Raw genomic sequence first — 18,468 nt, 5'->3', positions numbered from 1 at the left:
GCTTACTTTAAATATGCAATGCAGAAATAAATTAAATTAAAAATACTAAACACTGGAAAATTAACAAATATTCATATAACAGAATACTCATAGACGATTCATAATATATAAATAAAAACCTCAAAACCACATATTTATTGTTTATATTGTCCAAAAAACACTATCAAGTACTCTTAAATGAAACTACGTTCATCAAAATATTACTACGCGCAACTTTTAATTACCAAAAATTTTGACATTATAGAAAACTGAAGTTGTGGGAGACTATGGGATATGATGGTCACTTGAAATTGAGGCATCAACGTCTTCCACATAAACAACAGGAGACATGAGTGCCATACTTGATTTATTGCCGGATGAAGTAATCGATGCTTGCACCTGCTCAACAATAATAAGAACAACATCACTAGTTAGTGCAGGCATCAAGTTGTTACAAACTCAATTGTATTTGTCATCGACGTTGATTGAGAAAATGGAGGTGGTAATGATTATAGCCAAAAAGATTCTACTTATTTTTACTAATTATAGTGAACTTATTGAAACTGTGTAACGAGTATATTAATCCCACAAAATTGATAACAAACATAATCTATTCAAGCATAACAGTTAATTTACAATACAAACTACACTCTCTGGTGTGTCAAAAACTAGAGCAAGAAAATAATTTGGAGCCAATACTACTTCATCAGCAACAAACAAAAGCACATCACCTGAAAAACATCAACAGAAAATCATTTTATGACAGTGGAATGAAGATGAAGAAGAAAAAGAAGAAGAAGAAGAAGAAAAAGAAGTACAAGAAAAGAAGAAGATGAAGAAGAAGAAGAAGAAGAAGAAGGGGAAATAGAACACTTACTAGATGTCTATGTTTTTGTTAAAGCTTCACATACACTTGATGGTTTACCATCAAAAGAAATGCAAATTAGAAAAATAGATGAAGGAGACCTAAATCTAACTCAAAGGAAAAAGTCAATCACTTAATGAGTTGGTTTGTTGCTGGCATATATACTATGGACATAGCCAACCAGTTGTTTTATATATTAAATTAACTTAATGGTTGTTCTCTTTTTCTGTACGATGGAGATTTTCATGTTTAATTGTTAATTAGGTTTATGAGTTTTAGGTGACAAAAGCTATTATGTTTTTAATAAATAACTCTAAGAAAATTTTCTACAATTTTGTGAATACTTCATTATATATTTGGACAGTAGGCTTGTTTAAAAACGTTGAGAATGGGGTAGCAGAGTAATCTTCATTTTAGATATGAACATATATTTTTATTGTTATTTTTTTTTTGTTTTCTGGAGGAATTAGAATGTGAACAGGGTAGCAAGGCATTTCTCGTTTTTATATTCAATTAAGTCGGGATTCAAAAATTGTTCTATCCATTCTATATTCCTTTATTCTCCTTTCCCCTTTACTGTCTTCCAATTTGATCGTATATTAGGTAAAAGTTAGTTTATATTCTTAAATTTCATCACATACTAATGAAACATCTCTCTTGAAATGAACGATTTCCCAATTTCGACAATATTATCCACGTAATGTTCTTTTGAAGCCATACTTGTGTGAGTATATTGTGTTAGTAGTTTACTGGCTTCTCTCATTTGTTTTCTTTTTGGGATCCGCTAGTTTTCTTATTTGGTATTGACTTGATATGAATTTATCAGATGTTATTAGTACATCTCCTGTAAATTAATAGAATTTGTGTTCTTGTTATATTGTTTCATGCATATATTCTGCGTATTTGGTTTACCTGATTTTTTTCCTACTCTTTTTGTCAGTAGATGTTGATCTTCGGGTCATTTTCAGAAGATAAGATTTGAACTTTGCAAAGCCATCCAATGATTGATGTCGGGATCACATTTGGTTCTTTGGATTCTGCAACTTTAAAATTTGTTGACATTTTTGAAACAAAATTGATAGAGTTTGATCATTTTAAGAAACTTCAACCATCAAAGCTTGATCATAGAGAGAATGTCACAGAGGTTCATACCAATACAAAAATTTCAAAGTTAAATTAAGTTCTACAAATGAACCACACAACACTAACCAACTCTAGCGTGTCAGGTAAGACAAAATATTCTTCCAAATTTCATTAAATCAAATAATTTCGAGGTAAATTTTAAAGCATACTACGTGTTTAAACATACAAATAAAATAAATAGTCTCAGAAAATAATGATAATAATTCCAAAAGCTAAAAGGAACTCCTACTTATCAAAGAAAACAAATGTAGAAAAGAGAAATTACCACAAAGTGGAGAAGCAAAGTCTTCAGGCTGAAAAACTTGTCCCATAAGAATTGCAGAAGAATATTAGTAGACGTATTATCAAATGAAAGAAGACATAATTTCATATATCTAAAATTCATAACTGATGCAACAATGCTCAATTGATCCTCACTAAATCAGAGGCTAAAATTCTCTTAAAGCCATTTCGCCGAATCTAAAAAGAAGTTACGCTATTGTATACTTAATAGCTTAGTAGCTATTAAGTATAATTAATAAACAAGAAATGAGTTTAAGGAAAGAAAGGATTCATAGTAGCAATCAAATAAAATTTTGATAGATTAAAAAATAAATTCGATTCTTAGAATGATCAGGAGATTTGAAAATGAGCTACTCTACATCAAAAAAAATAGAACACAAACAACCTTCACCTTAGTTAGCTTCAAGATTCTCTCCTTATTTTGAATAAAATACATCATTAACAGTATCAAACTAAATGTAAAACATAGGCTTACATACAATGAAAATAAAGAAGATAAAATCTACGACATAGCAAAGACTAGTCACCAAAAATGGATTAAAACAAAAAGGAACAAATTATCGACAATACTAAATACTAAACCATAAAATTAAACTTCCTTATTAATATGAATCAAAGAAATCCATTAAGAAAACATGTATAGCAAATTAATGTCATCAATTATCATCTGCAAACAATAGTGATACAACAATAGAGTAGTGAGGGACATCATGAATAGAAGAAGATGAGGAGAAGATTATGGAGGAAACATTACCATTCTCCGCGAAACAATCATACAGTGAAAAGCTTGGAGACTTCTTGTCACTGTTATTTCAAGATTCTTAAATTTTGTCGAGCAAAGCAAAAGCAAGCAAGGTAAAGACTAAAAAAATCTGAAAAATATTCAAAATCAGAAATTAGAGCAAAGACGAAGCAAGCTATTTCACTATGTTTAATTTTGGAATATCCCTGAAAACCTCATCTCGTTCCCCTAGTTGTTTTTCACCAAATAGAAGTCAACACCCTCCTCTTCACCGCAATAGAATCTCAGCGAAGAGATGAAAAAAAGGGGCAATTAAAAAAGGCAGAAGCTCACCTTTCACCCGAGGATGAAGGAGAAATGAGCAATTTCACCTTTCACCTAAGATGGAGAAATTTTACTTTACGTAGGAGCAATCATAAGGAAAGACGGTAGAAATAGAAAATAGAAAGAGACAGGAGCAATCGAAATTTTCCTTATAAACGTGAGATCTCACTAAGATATTGCTGTTGTTGGGAGCTTTCACTGTAAGAAAACCCTACTCTTAGGGATTGTAATTTTTTGTTTCTTTTTTGTGTTTTCTATGGAATGATGTGTTGGTTAAAAAAATACCAACAAACTTAGCGACAGATTATGACATGTATCACTAAAAAAAAATCTAATTATTTAAATTAAATTTTAGTGACGAATATTTTCGTCACTACATAATTTATATTTCATAAAAATATATTTAGAATTCTAGGAATGCTTTTTAATCACTAATTCCATCGAAATATATTATTATATTTGTAGCACCTACGTTGTTGCAAAATCCGTAATGAAATTTAAGGCGGTGAAGTTTCCCGCTATTATGTAAAGACCAAAAACATACTATATCGCCAATCCATTACTATATTATAACTCAACTTTTTTTTGTAATTTTAGAAACCAAATGGCTACTTCTTTGCTAATCCGTTGTTATAAAGCGACTTATTTGATTTCGTCGCTACTATCCGTCTCTAAACAACATTTTTTTGTAGTGTAACTCCGCCTTCTCCGTAGAAGTCACTCCCATAGCATGCACTATATTATACACATCATCTAAAAACTCTTGGGAATCTTCTCCCACCATAGAGATAAGGAAGATAGGAGGATTTATTCTCACAAAGTCCCTCAACCTAAAGTTCATAGTAATCTCCAAATAATTCACCATAGGTTCAACACCCCTATTCACATGACTTTTCATGGATCTGGATAAGGCAAGAAGATCCTATCTAATCTCCTCTTTAGTTATGTCTGTGGGAAACACCGTCATCCCATTACCTTCATAAACTATAGGATCTTAATTAACTTAGGAAGGAACTTGGATACCTTGGGGGGAACATCCTCATTTACCCCTACCTCGTTAAATATTCTTGCAGCCATTTTTATTGAAGTCATATCCTATAATAACAATAGAAGACATTAGGAATAGAAACTTATAGCCTCAAATTTATGGCACAACACAAGAGTGATGAAGAAAGTGAAACTCTATCTTACTATAATCTGTCGCTCATAGATGTGTCATGACTCACACCGATGAACAAGACACAACTAGATGTTGCTTTAACAAGACATTGGATTCCTAAGGACTACTTCATAACATATCCTCTAATACTATGTTTTTTACGATCCCAAAATACACCGTATAAAATAGGGCATCCTTCAAGTCGGGACATGGCGTACTCGGCCTCTCGGAGGTCTTGTACAAACCCTTAGACATCATTCATTGCATATGTTTATGAAAAGTAGTGCGAAATTAAAACTTTTGAAAACAATCAAATAATACTTTAACATCTCTTTTATATAAACATAGAAATTCTAAGTTTCCTTGTAGCCATGTGAAACAAAAAATATCTTTGGTCACAGCCCATACATTAACAAAAATAGGAAATATCAAATTATACTACAATGTCTTATAACAATCAAAAAATAAACAAGACTATGTTCTCGAATCAATTGAGGACTTACCACAACCAGCTTGAATAGATGCTAATTCCATGATTGACTTCAAATGACTCCTCTCAATTGTCACCTACACATTTAAAGATAAGACGATATATGAAATTAGTACATAAGAATGCACTAAGTATAGTGACATGCAACTAAAACCATGGTAAAAGGAAATTTGAGTTATCATATTCATTCATGCTCTTTTGGAGAAAACTTCAAACAATGATAAGAATCATTTACAAGTCAAGATGGATACATATAGAACATATTCGAAGTAATCCACAATATAGAATCAACTTCACTTCAAACCATATATGCATATAAGCGTACTACAAAAAGTCCTCCTAAGACTCACTTAAGTAAGATAGAAGAAGACGCCCATAAAACCCGTTCACTCACCCCTAACTGATTCTCAAGGCTTCCTAAAGTAAGATTATTTCCATTTCATCTGTAGACTCCCTACCTAGAATTCCTTAAGACTAACCTAAGTAAGACATAAAGAGACCACTCATACCCCCTCTTAAATCATATCTATGAAATTCTTAAAGCTAATCTAGAGAAGTACCTTTTTATTCACATTCATTAGCTTAAAGCAATAAATAGTAACTAAGACACTTAAGAGACATTCACATTAAGAAAAATTTACATAATGGTCTTGGAAGACCTACGGAAACCATATACTAGAAGCTTCGAAGACTACTCATGTAATGTATAAATAGCGTCCCATACAACTATGTACATTTTTAGAACTTATCACATAATAGAATGCATCCCACATGATGAGAATACGCATTAACCGACATAGACAATACTAGCAAGGCATGGAATCCGGAGTCTACCCTATTACGATGGAGGGTGTTCTACTTGCCAAGGGTAGCACTAGGTCAATCCCATGTAAGATCATGGTTAAGGAATATCAAGGGATTCTTTGTTCTCTAGTCTCCTTCTTAAATACCACAAGTATATTCACTCGGTGGTAGCCATGTTTTCATAGAATAAGTTCAAGCAAATACAAGCATATAAGAAGCTATCATTTGTTAGTCGTTACTTAACCATAATCATACTACCAAAGATGTGTCCTCTAGCTCTTCCACTCAATAATTAATAAGGATAGCTTAATGAATTTCTTAAAAATGGTTTCAATTAATTCTAGCAAACTATATATAAGTCCTCCATTCACACAAGAAGGATACTATTACTACTTTAAACTTCAATGATATAATAACATTTTTTCTATATTTCAAGTTCCAAGTTATTGACCTTCTTTACTTGTTCAGGGTCCTATTATAATAGTCTTAGAAGGGTACCCCATTAAGTCTACGAATCCTAGACTTATGTTCAACATTCATTCATACACATACATTAAAAAGGTTGTTAAGCCTACTAAGTCAAGATGTTCATATTCACATTTTTCGTTCATCAAGTAGAGGGACGTAGGTCTAACAACACAAGACACACACATCAACATCTTTCCACAAGTACAATCACATTCAAGTAGCACATAGGGACAACTAAGTCTACAAAAAGTCACCCTATCATATCCTATAGAAACATCAACATAGTCCATCATAAGGCACAAATGATCAATTTGGAGAAATCATGCTTTGAATTAATTCATACATATAACATATTTTGGCTTTAACAATGATCACATATATAGCTTCAACTTAATAACATCACAATTCATAAAATGATGACAACAAGAACATTTTCTTTACAATTATAACAAATAAGAACCGCAACCATAAGTGGACCATACAAATCATAAAAATTGAGTAGCTATTATACACTATATACGAAGATAAGGTAATATTAACACCCTTTCTTTACCACTCTTTCTTTAGAAGTGTGGTTCCTTAAAGAAAGAGAGTTCAAAAAATACAAAACCATACCTTTATTGATGGTAAGAGACGAAACTGATGAAGAACTAGAGGAGAAATCAAGCTCCTAGCCTCACCCTTGCTTGAAGCTTCAATTCTTTTCTAGAGAATTCTATTTGGGGTCTTTGGGTTTTGATTTGAATAATAGACTCAAATTTTCGTTATATACTTATGAAGCCATTAAAATACTCAAAAAGACCTTAAGTAACCGCCCCATAAATTTTAAGAATAAAAGGTGAATTTCCAACCTTGCCCCTATCATGGCCGAGACACCAAAAGAAACTTGTAGGTGCAAACGATGAAACAATGAATGTACCATTCAGAATACGATGAGTCAATTTGCAAGTCATCATATTAGTCAGAGAATCCTTTGGGGATTAAGCTCATACGACTAAGTGTAGAGCAACGACCCCCATTGACAGAGTGTTCCTTGGATGACGGGGCGTCGTTTGCCTTGTCGTAGATAAACCCTGCCTTAGGATGTTTTTAGCCAAAAGTTGGGTCATCCTCAAGGAACCTTAGGGTTGTCTTTGGGGAGTCGTTCCTAGACGTTCCCCAACTAAATATGCTTTTCTAGATGTTACAAACCTCTACAATCGATGTTAACTATAACAAACACTTAAAACATAGAAAGGCAAACTAGAACACACAAGCATGTCTTAAGGAAAAACTTTCAAATGTCTTGGATGATCTTTTACATTTAACCTCCAAACTCTTCCAATCTCAACACACTACCTCATAACAATATAGTTAACCATTGTAAGGCATTACCTACTCATGACACACATGTTAGTCTCTAATTTCACCTTGTTTATTTTAAGGTTGTTATAGGTACAAATCTTTTGAGGGAGTCATGAGACAAGGTCAAGTTGATTCAAGATAAGACTTCCATAGCTCAGAGTAGGAAAAAGAGTTATACATATTGGAAGGTTCGTTATATTGAGTTTATGGTTGGAGAGAGTTTTCTAATGAAGGTTTCGAGCATGAAGGGTGTGATGAGATTGGGGAAGAAGTGAAAGTTGACACCAATGTGTATTGGTCCTTTCGAGATTTGTGAAGCGTATTGGTAATGTGGCATATCAGTTTGACTTTCCACAAGGTGTGTCAGGTTTTCACCCCGTATTTCATATTTCGATGATTAAAAAGTATTATCACGGTGGTTCTCATGTCATTCAATGGGATTTATTGTTCTTTGATCAAAATTTGACTTTTTAGGAGGAGTCGATAACCCTTTTTGATAGGAAAATTCGAGAGTTAAAGTCAAAAGAGATTGCTTCAGTAAATGTTAAATGAAAGCATCGTCCATTTGTAAGGCTACATGTGACACCGAGTCATACATAAGGAGTAGATATCCTCAGCTGTTTTAGTGTTCAGGTGAGTTCTTTTCTTTTACCATTCGAGGAAAAACATTTGTTTAAGTGGTAGGTATATAAAGATCCGCTAGGTCGTATAATGAATTAGGGCAATTTTGTCTCTTTCAATAATGTTTAAAGGGAACTTTTTGAAATATTTTGTTACTAGGAGTATTTAGTTGGTACATGTATATTATATAATTAATTTATTTTAATAGTAAATTGATTGAATCCATTTTTTTAATTTGATAAAATTTACCTTTTATCCCATATAATGAAGATAGATTAGTAGTTTATTTTATAACGGATAATAAATTTTAGAAACTACATGTGCGGTAATGACAGAAACCAAACAAAACTTCGCTTGTGACTACGTTGGTTTCTATGTAAACCAATCCAAATTCATTAACAAATGTATATTTAATTTTAGGGTGCACTTAAAATTTAAGCAATAAAATAAATTTAATACAAGTGAGATTGTTAGTGATGCAAGATATGATATGTTCAATTACTAAGTGAATAGTTATTGAAATTAAGTTTTACAGTGTAAATAGTATATGATTTGATGATATTAGTATTAGTGGGTACTTCTGCAAGTTTTATTGGATTGAATAAAAAGGTATAAAGTCAATAGTAGGTAGTGTTGTTCGATGTGGTCCTTGCGTTATGTTATTACTATTATTTTATCTATTTATTGTTAATTACTAGGTATGATTAATTTGAAGGGATAAAAAGTTATGGAAAATGGAGAACATTGACCCTTTGATTTTGAGGTTGCTGCTACTGTTTGTAACAATTGGGTCTAGTTTAATGGTTTATTTATTGGTTTTTTATATTAGCAACATAGTTTTTTATATATTGAGATAGGTAAGTAATTATTAGGTATAATGTAACATTGAGTATTAGGGTATTTGGAGAGATTAAGTTTCAATTCTTGGCTTGAAATTTAGCAAATATGATAATTTTGACATTTAAATTATATCATGATTTGGAGCTTGATCAGAGATATTAATGAGTTTTAAGGTCTATGATAGACATATACTAATTTGAATTTCTACAACTAGCTTACTTACAAGTATAAAATTATTGGTAGATTGTGAATGTTCCGAAACATGGCGAAAAGGGAAGGAACTATCTTGAGGATTCGTGGCACGAGATCGACAAGGTATTTTAAGGATTTTTAGACTTCGTTGAAGGAGATTTTCCTAGTTAAATATTAAAATCAGAATAGAAAAAGGGTAAGGGCAATAGATAGGGATATCGTAAAAATGATATGATGGGGCATTGGTACATGTACAAGGCTTATAAAGGGAAAGTTTATTAACATAGAATGCGGGTTTAAACCCAAGAATTTCAAAGAATATGGGCATTGGATGATTTATTATTGATTTGAATACTTTATGTGATTGTGTTTTTCTTTATTGCATCGTTAGACATGTTATAATTCATATGGTTATGTATTATTCTCATATTAATTTATTGAGATACATCATCATTCCCTTTATTGAAATAATATTGTGTACGTGCATTAACATTAGATCAAACATATATTGAGCACGTGGAGATGGTCTGTGCTTGAGATTGTGAGATGTTAATATTATAATTTTGAAACGTGGTGACCTTTTGTATGAAAATAATGTGATTTTATGATAGTGCGTTGAGATCGTCCATGTTTGTATATAGACCACGCGATTCCCACATGGTCATGAACTCTTGATGTATTTCTGAGTAGTATTATATAGATACGATTGAACAACTTTCAAAGTTTTAGCATCTAGTAAATTAAAATAGCTAGGATTTAACAAAGAAACTAAGAACAGTTATTTTTTTAAAGAATAGGAGGAAACGGGAAAATTTCTATTGTGTTAAAGTAGGTTTTTGTTATTTTCAAACGGCCATAACTTTTAGATCAAGATGAGTTACGACCAGTTCTTTGTATGATTTAAAAGTTCTTGAATAGATCTTTCAAATCCAGCCAAGTTTTCATATTATTGATATTTTTGAGGGAAATGTGCCTATCGAGAGTTGGGCTATTGGATTTAGCAAGTGTATAATGGTCCTTTAACCCTACTATTTCCAAATTTGGTTAAATGATTTATTAGGTGCAAAACTAAACCTTAATTCAATTTTAAATATTGAAATACGCTTAGCGCTTGAGACAAAAGAGAAGAAGGATAAAGGAGAAAAGGCCAAGAATTCATCAAGAACGCCAAGATCTTCAAGTAGAACTTGTCGAGGGTAATCTGTATGAGGTATGTGAGATCTTTCTTTGTTTGGATATTTCACCCACACACCAATGTGTTTAATTCAGCGCATCTAGAGTATATTGAATGATGAACACCGATGTTCTTGATAAACAATTGTGGAAATCTTGTTGGCTGAGTTAAAGTATACCATTTATTGTTTTGATTCGTATTTCAGGGTTGTTTTGGAGATTGGGTATTGAGAGTATTAATGATCCTAGTGTTTTGTTAAATATCCTTTGGATCATAGAATGTTTAAACATGAAAATAAGAGATGATAATTTGAATATCCCATGTGATAGGCATTGGTGAGCCGCGCTAATTAGAGCCACTCAGGACAGCGTCGCGCCAACCTGAGCGCCTGAGGACAGTTTCTGACTGTCAGGCTCTGGCGCCCAACGCCAAGGCCACGAGGAGACCCCATTTTCCCCCAAACTTCTCGTACTAGTTCCTAAGGGATATATATATATATATATATGTTTGTCAATTGATTCCAACAATCTAAATTACATCTAAAAATAATAAATTATCCATAAACATGAGATCATAATCTTTGAATCCATAATTCAATTTAAGGGATGTTAAGATCAAAGTTAAAGAAAGTTAAGACTCTACTATAAAAGTTAAGAAGAAAGTCAAAATATGTTATTAATGTTTTCATGAGTATTGAAAAAACATTTTATTTTCTTTTTGAGGATCAAGCTACAAGTTGAGCAAAGAATAATGATTTGAGTTTAAGTCTCAAAAGATATAAGGGAACTAAGCATTCCCTAAGAGTTAAGTTTCAAGTTGAGGAAAGAGTAAAGAGTTGAGTTCATTTCTCAAAATTTATAAAAGAACTAAGATTTACCAAATTTTTTTTTGTTTATTTTCACTTTTTAAGAAAAGAAATTAAGCTAGACCTCCACAAAGCCTTTGGCTAGTTTTAGAAAAAAGGGAACTATGATTTTCAAGAGAACTTTTAAAGATAAGTTTTAGCAATTACCTCAAACCTGAAAAAATTTGTTTTTAAATAAATTATCTAAGTATTTCGGGAGTAGTATTGAGAACCAATTTGGGGACGCGAGTTCATAACATCTCATGTCTCTATAAACCAAGTAACCATCATGGACAAAGAAAGGAACATACTTTTTAGATAATTTCTTTGTGCTTTTTTTAGAATAGACTAGTGGATTCACTCAATAGTAAGATTCTATACCAACGCCAAGGTAAAGAGTGGTCCTCTTGTGATGTTAGGCAAGACGTTGTACCATCTGTTAGGCTTATAGTGATGGTTTTTGGTTAGAGAATCTCTTAGAGAAACTATATTACTTTCTTATAAGTAATTTGAGATTTTTATTGCATTACCTTTAATGAACAAATATGTTTACTTTGTTTTTACAAGTTTTTTTAATATTGATATTGCATTTCTACTTACTGCTTTATATTGACTTGGCATTTCATATGTTTAGTAGAGGCAAGATAAGATATTCTTAATCCTCTCAAGCTTTAAGTTGTTTTTTAGCTTTTCAACTTTCATGCACGTACATTCAATGTACTGATGCTAGTTGCCCTGTATCATCTTATGATTCAAACGTGGGTAACCATGATCAATACCCAACGCCTGGTTGATCCAGTTGAGAATTCAATGTCAGTGGTGAGCCTGTTTACTTTCTGGAGGATACTTTTATTCGCTTTCTAGTTTTTTTCATTTATAGGATGTTGTGGGGTCTGCTCCAATATCAATCTTAGTATTATAGAGTCTTCATAGATAGTTAGATAATAAGTTTACGTCTCTTCCTTGAAATAAAGATGTTTTGCTATGAGAATTAAAATGCAAATTTTACCAAACAATTATGTTTTAAATATTTCTTGTAAGAATGTTCTTATTTCATATTTGAATTAAGATAAGTCCTTCGTAGAGTTAATAAAACCATTCCAAGTGTTCGCTCTAGACCAAAAATGGTCATTGGGTGCTAGCCACGTCCAGGTGTAGGCTCGGGGCATGAAAAACTTGGTATTAGAGAACAAAGTTCAAGAGTACTAGGGAGTCAATAAAGTTTTGTCGTTGAAGTCTTAGTCATCTATGTGAAGCGCGCCACATCTATGATAAGGAGGCTACAACATTTAGCAATCCCTCCCTTCTTTCATATTCTTTTTTCGTGCGCTACAGTTTTATCTCAAAAAAGATTCCGTCTAATTCGTGCTTGAGCATGTTTCACATCGTCATGCCTCCAAAGAAGAACCGTCAAAGGTCGACCAGATAAAGGAAATGTATAGGAGCGAGAGGTACCTAAAGCACCAAATATGGGTCCTCAAGCAGAGCATACCAATTCTGAGTTTTGTGAGGCTATCTACATGCTAAGCCAAGTGGTTACTAATCAGGTTGTTCAACTAATAGGAGTTCAATAGGAAGACGCAGACACCTTGTGGATTCATGAGTTCCTATGAATGAATACTCCCAGATTTACCAGTTTAAGCATTATTGAGGATCCAAATTTTTTTTTGGAATAATTGAAGAATGTATTCGATATGACGCATGTGGTACATATAAAGAGAGTTGAACTAGAAATCTATCAACTATGAGTCTAGGAAATGGTTCAATTAGTTTGAAGAGAACAGATATGAGGATGCACCACATCCAATTTGGGCTTGATTTTAAGAAGCATTTTTGTGGCATTCCTTTCTCTTAGGACTTAACGAAGCAACGGTACATGAGTTCCTTTCTTCAAAACATTAGTCCTTTAGTGTTAATGAGTATGGCTTAAAGTTCACCCAATTTTCTCGCTATGCTCCGGAGATGGTTAAGGATATGAGAAGCAACATGAGATTGTTTGTTGCTGGCATGGGTCGTGTTTCAAGCAAAGAAGACTTGTTGCATAGTTTATTGGGGATATGGACAATTTAAGTTTAATGGTATATGTGCAAAAACTTGAAGAAGAAAAACTTTAGGGACATAGAAGAGTATAGGAACCAAGAATTTAAGACTGGAAATGATTCTGTTCAAAAGAAGAGTGGTTCAAGTCGACTACAATTTCAGAGACAAAAAGGGTATGCAACATCATCTGATAGCGCACCTTCTCCAAAAAATAGAGGTGAGTATATGGCAAGAATTCGCAAAATTTCAAGGCAATACCAGCCCAATCCCAAGATAGTGTGGCACGAAGAGTTAGTTTTGGCTCTGCATGTGGTAGGCATGGTAGAAACCACGCCTGGTTAGTGTCATGATGACCAGTCGGTTTTCTTCAACTGCGGTCAAGAGGTATACTATATGAAAGAATGTCTAATGAATAAGAAGGGAGGTGGAAATTCGAGCAATAGAGCCCAATCTTCTTCAGTTTCTCCACAAGACAAGGCTACCCCTAGAGGAAACACTTTTTGTACTAGCAGCGGGGCAAACAACCGTTATGCAATCATTAGCCGCTAAGATCAAGAGAACTCTCTAAATGTTGTCACATATATGATCATTGTGTTTGCTTTTATGCCTATACTTGTTTAGGCCCAAGAGCAAGTGTATCTTTTGAAACTCCTTATGTTGCACATTATTTTTAGATCCTTCTTGCAAAAATTTGTGAACCCTTCGCTGTTTCTGCACCTGTTGGGAGTCTATTATAGCAAAAGGAGTCTATCGTGATTGTCCAATTTACATTAATCGCAATAATACCATGTATGATCTGGTAAAATTAGACACAGTAGATTTTGATGTCTTTTTATGTATGGACTTTCTTCATGCTTGTTATGCGTCAATATATTTTACAACTTGAGTTGTAAAGTTTCAGGCTCCTATTGAGTCTGTCACAGAGAGGAGTAGTAGTTCGATAGTCTCTAAGGGTCCTTTCATTTCATACCTTAGGGCAAGAAAGTTAGTCCTAAAGGGGTGTATCTATTATATAGTCCGAGTTAATGACTTTAGTGTTGAGGTACGTAAATAGTCAGTTTCTACAGTAAAAGAGTTCCAAGAATTTTTCCCCTCTGAAGAGAAAATATACTTCCGCATAGGAATCATTTTAAATACTCATACTAGCTCTATTCCACAATACTGAATAGAAGCAGTAGAGTTAAAAAATATAAAAAAAATTGAAATATTTATCAGACAAACGCTTTATTCAACCAAGTGTCTTCTTTGGGGCGGTATTGTCTTATTTGTGAGAAAGATAGATGGTTCCCTAAGGATGTGTATAGATTACCACCAATTGAGTAAGGTGACCACCAAGAATAAGTATCATGTTGAAAAGATAGATGATCTTTTCGGCCAGCTTCAGGGTGCTTCTTGATTCTACTAAATTCATCTCATATCAAAGTACCATCATTTGAAAGTTAGGGAATGTGATTTTCCAATGATAACTTTTAGAAGACATTAGCGCATTATGATTTTTTGATTATGTCCTTTTCTTTGACCAATACTCCTGCAACATTCATGGATCTTATGAACAAAGTCTTCAAGCACTATTTATATCTTTTCGTCATTGTCTTCATTGATGACATACTTATTTATTCAAGGAATAAAGAAGATCATGCTAGTCACCTTAGGATTGTTGTGTAGACTTTGATATATAAGGAGCTATATGCCAGTTCTCCATGTGTGAGTTTTGGCTTTAATCTCTGGCTTTTTTGTTCAACATTATTTGTAGTGATAGGATTAGAGTTGGTACCCAAAACATAGAAGCAGTTAAGAGTTGGACTAGACCCATATCTTTAACAGATATAAGGAGTTTATTGGGTTTTGATGGATATTCTAGGATATTTGCTTAAGTTTTTTCATCTATCTCATCTCATTTTACAAAGCTAACTTAGAAGACAGTCGAGTTTTAATGGTGTGAAGCATGTCAATAAAGAACTGAGAAATAAATAAAGATGTTGGCTATTGCTCTTGTTTTGATCTTACCAGAGGGTACTCAAGTTTTTATGGTGTATTGTAATGCATCATTACTTGGTTTGGGTTTCTTCTTGATGAAAAATGGCAAGGTTATAGCTTATGCCTCCATACAGTTTACAGTTAACGAGAAGAATTATATGACTCATGACATATAATTTGTTGTAGTATTTTTTTCTTTAATGATATGGTGTAACTACTTTTATGGTGTTCATGTTGACATATTCAAAGATCATAAGAGTCTCCAATATATGTTCACTCACAAGGAGCTAAATCTCAGACATAGGAGGTGGTTAGAATTACTTAAGGAATATGACATGAGTATTCTTTACCACCCAGATTAGACTAATGTGGTTTTTGATGCTCTTTGCATGTTATCTATTGGAAGTACCGCTCATGTGGAGAAAGAAAAGAGGGAGTTAGATAAAGATGTACATCGATTTGCACGCATGGGAGTTACACTTATCGATTCCACAAAAAGAGTAATAGTGGTAAACAATGAGGATGATTCATTATTAATTTAGAGGTGAAAGAGAAAAAAGAAAAAGCTCCCATTTTTCTTGACGTGGAGGCAAATGTTCATTAGCAAAGAGTATTAGCTTTTGAACAAGGGGGGATATGGTGTGCTAATGTATCAAGATATGTTTTGTGTACCTAGGGTTAATGGAATCAACCATAGGATCATGGAGGAAGCTCATAGATCCCAATATTCCATTCATTTGGGTAGATATTCAATTCATTCGAGTTCCACAAAAATGTATTGAAATTTTAGAGAGGTATATTGGTGGGAAGGGATGAAGAAAGATATTATTGAATTTTTTGCCATGTTCTTGAATTGCCAGCAAGTGAAGTAGAACACTAAAGGCCATGAGGTTTGGCTCAAACCGTAGAACTTCCGTAATGTAAGTGGGAGATGATTAGTATGTACTTCATGACATGATTTCGAAAATCTCACTGGCAACATGATTCTATTTTGGTAATGCTTTATAGAATGACAAAATCAGTCTATTTTTTGCCAGTTAAGACTACCGATTTGGCTGATAATTGTGCTAAATTGTATCAAGAAGAAGTAGTAACACTCCATGGAGATCCAGTCTCCATTATTTTAGATAGATGTGGATAATGTAATTCATAGTTCTTGAAGACTTTGAAGAAAGATTTTTGTTCGAAGGTGAATTTAATCACTACTTTTCATCCTTATTTTGATGGACAAGCATAATGTACTATACGAAAATTGAAAGATATGTTGAGAGCTTGTGTGCTTTTTCAAAGGGAATTGGGATGATCACATACCTCTTGATGAGTTAGCTTACAACAATATCGATCATTTGAGCATCCAAATGGCTCTATACGTAGATCTTTATGAGAGAAGATGTAGATATCCTATTGGGTGTTTGGATGTTGGTAAAGCATGGTTGATAGGACCTAATATAGTTCACCAAGCCATGGAAAAAGTGAAAGTGATTCAAGAGAGGTTGAAAATGGCACAGAGTCGCCAAAATTTCTACACCGATATTAGGAGAAGGCCGTTAGAGTGTAAGGTTGATGATTCGGTATAGCTTAGGTTTCACCCATGTAGGGGTTATTAGATTTCGCAAAAAGGGGAAACTTTGTCCCCTATATATTGGACCTTATAGAATATCAAAGATAGTGGGTAATTTAGCTTTTGAATAAGAGCTACCATCAGAATTAGCAGCAGTTCATCTAGTTTTTCCCTTATCCATGTTGAAGAAGTTCATGGGTGATCCTTCATTGATTGTATCAACTGAGAATTTTGGGATTAAAGATAACTTATACTATGAAGAGTTTTGGGTTATATTTTGGATGGTCAAGTTCGTAAGTTGAGAATAGAGGAAGTTGCATCAGCCAAATTCCTTTGGGGGAATCAATTTTTTGAAGAAGAAAACTACGAAGCTGAGGAGGATATGAAGAAGACATATCCACATATCTTTAAATCCGGAGAGAATGCAAAATAAGGTACTAAATTTTCTTCTTATCACTTTATAAGACTTTGTGTAAGCATGTTATTACGCGCTTTGTTTATTGAGTGCTAAAATGATATTATTACCCTTAACTTAGCGAAAGAGTTCTCATTCAAGGAAGAATAGTCCAAAGGGGGAGATATTATAACATCTCGTAAATTAAAATAACCAGGATTAAGCAATGAAACTTAGATCGTTATTTTTTGAAAGAATAGGAGAAATCTGGAAAATTTCCTAAGTTAAAAAGTATATTTTTCGTCAATTTCAAACATCCATAATTTCTAGCTAAGTATGAGTTAGGGCCAGATATTTATATGGTTGTAAAGCCCATGAAGAAATCTTTCAAACTCCATATATGGTTGGATATGCCATGAAGATATCTTTCCAACGCCAAAGAGTTTGCATGTTTTCCATATCTCATGAGGGAGATATGCTTATCGAAAGTTAGGTTGTTGAATTTAGAAAAATCCAATCCGGATTGTTTTAAGGTTTTATGCGGGGGTAACCTAAGACTAAAGTCAGTTTTAGAAAAATTAAATACACTTAGGACTTTGGAGAAAAGATAAGAGAAGAAGAAGAATGGAGAAAATGCAAAGAATTCATCAAGAACTCCTACATCTTCAAGTAAAATTCATCGGGGTGAACACTATAAGGTATGTGAGATCTTTTTGTGTTGGGTTCTTTAACCCACATATGAATGTGTTTAATTAAGCATAGTTATAGAAGCTTGAATGATGAACATCAATGTTCTTGAGGAACAATTGTTGAAATATTGTTGGCTGCATTAGAATATACCTTTTATTTATTTAATTCTTATTTTTGGGCTTTTTAACAAGTCTAATCATAGGGGTATTAAGAATATTAGTGATGCTAAGTGTTTGGGAAGATCAGCGTGAGTTTAGAAGGTTTAGAGATAAAAATAGAGAAGACATATCAAAAATCCCATTTGATAGGACCTTGGGCCGCGTCAACCAGAGCCCATCAAGACTAACTCTATCCGTAAGGACCTGGAACGCCACGCCAGCTACAGCGACTCAGGACAATGTCTGTTCGTCAAGCTCTTGCGCCCTGCATCTCTTAAAGCGCCAAGGCCACCTAGATACCCCATTTCCCCCTCCATATTCTTGTACCAGTTCATAATTATGTACCTATATTTATCAGTTTACCCAACACTCTATCG

Source organism: Solanum pennellii, chromosome 10, assembly GCF_001406875.1.
Source record: "Solanum pennellii chromosome 10, SPENNV200".
Lineage (NCBI taxonomy): Eukaryota > Viridiplantae > Streptophyta > Magnoliopsida > Solanales > Solanaceae > Solanum > Solanum pennellii.
The sequence above is the reverse complement of the archived record's forward strand: the minus strand, read 5'-3'. Positions refer to the sequence as shown.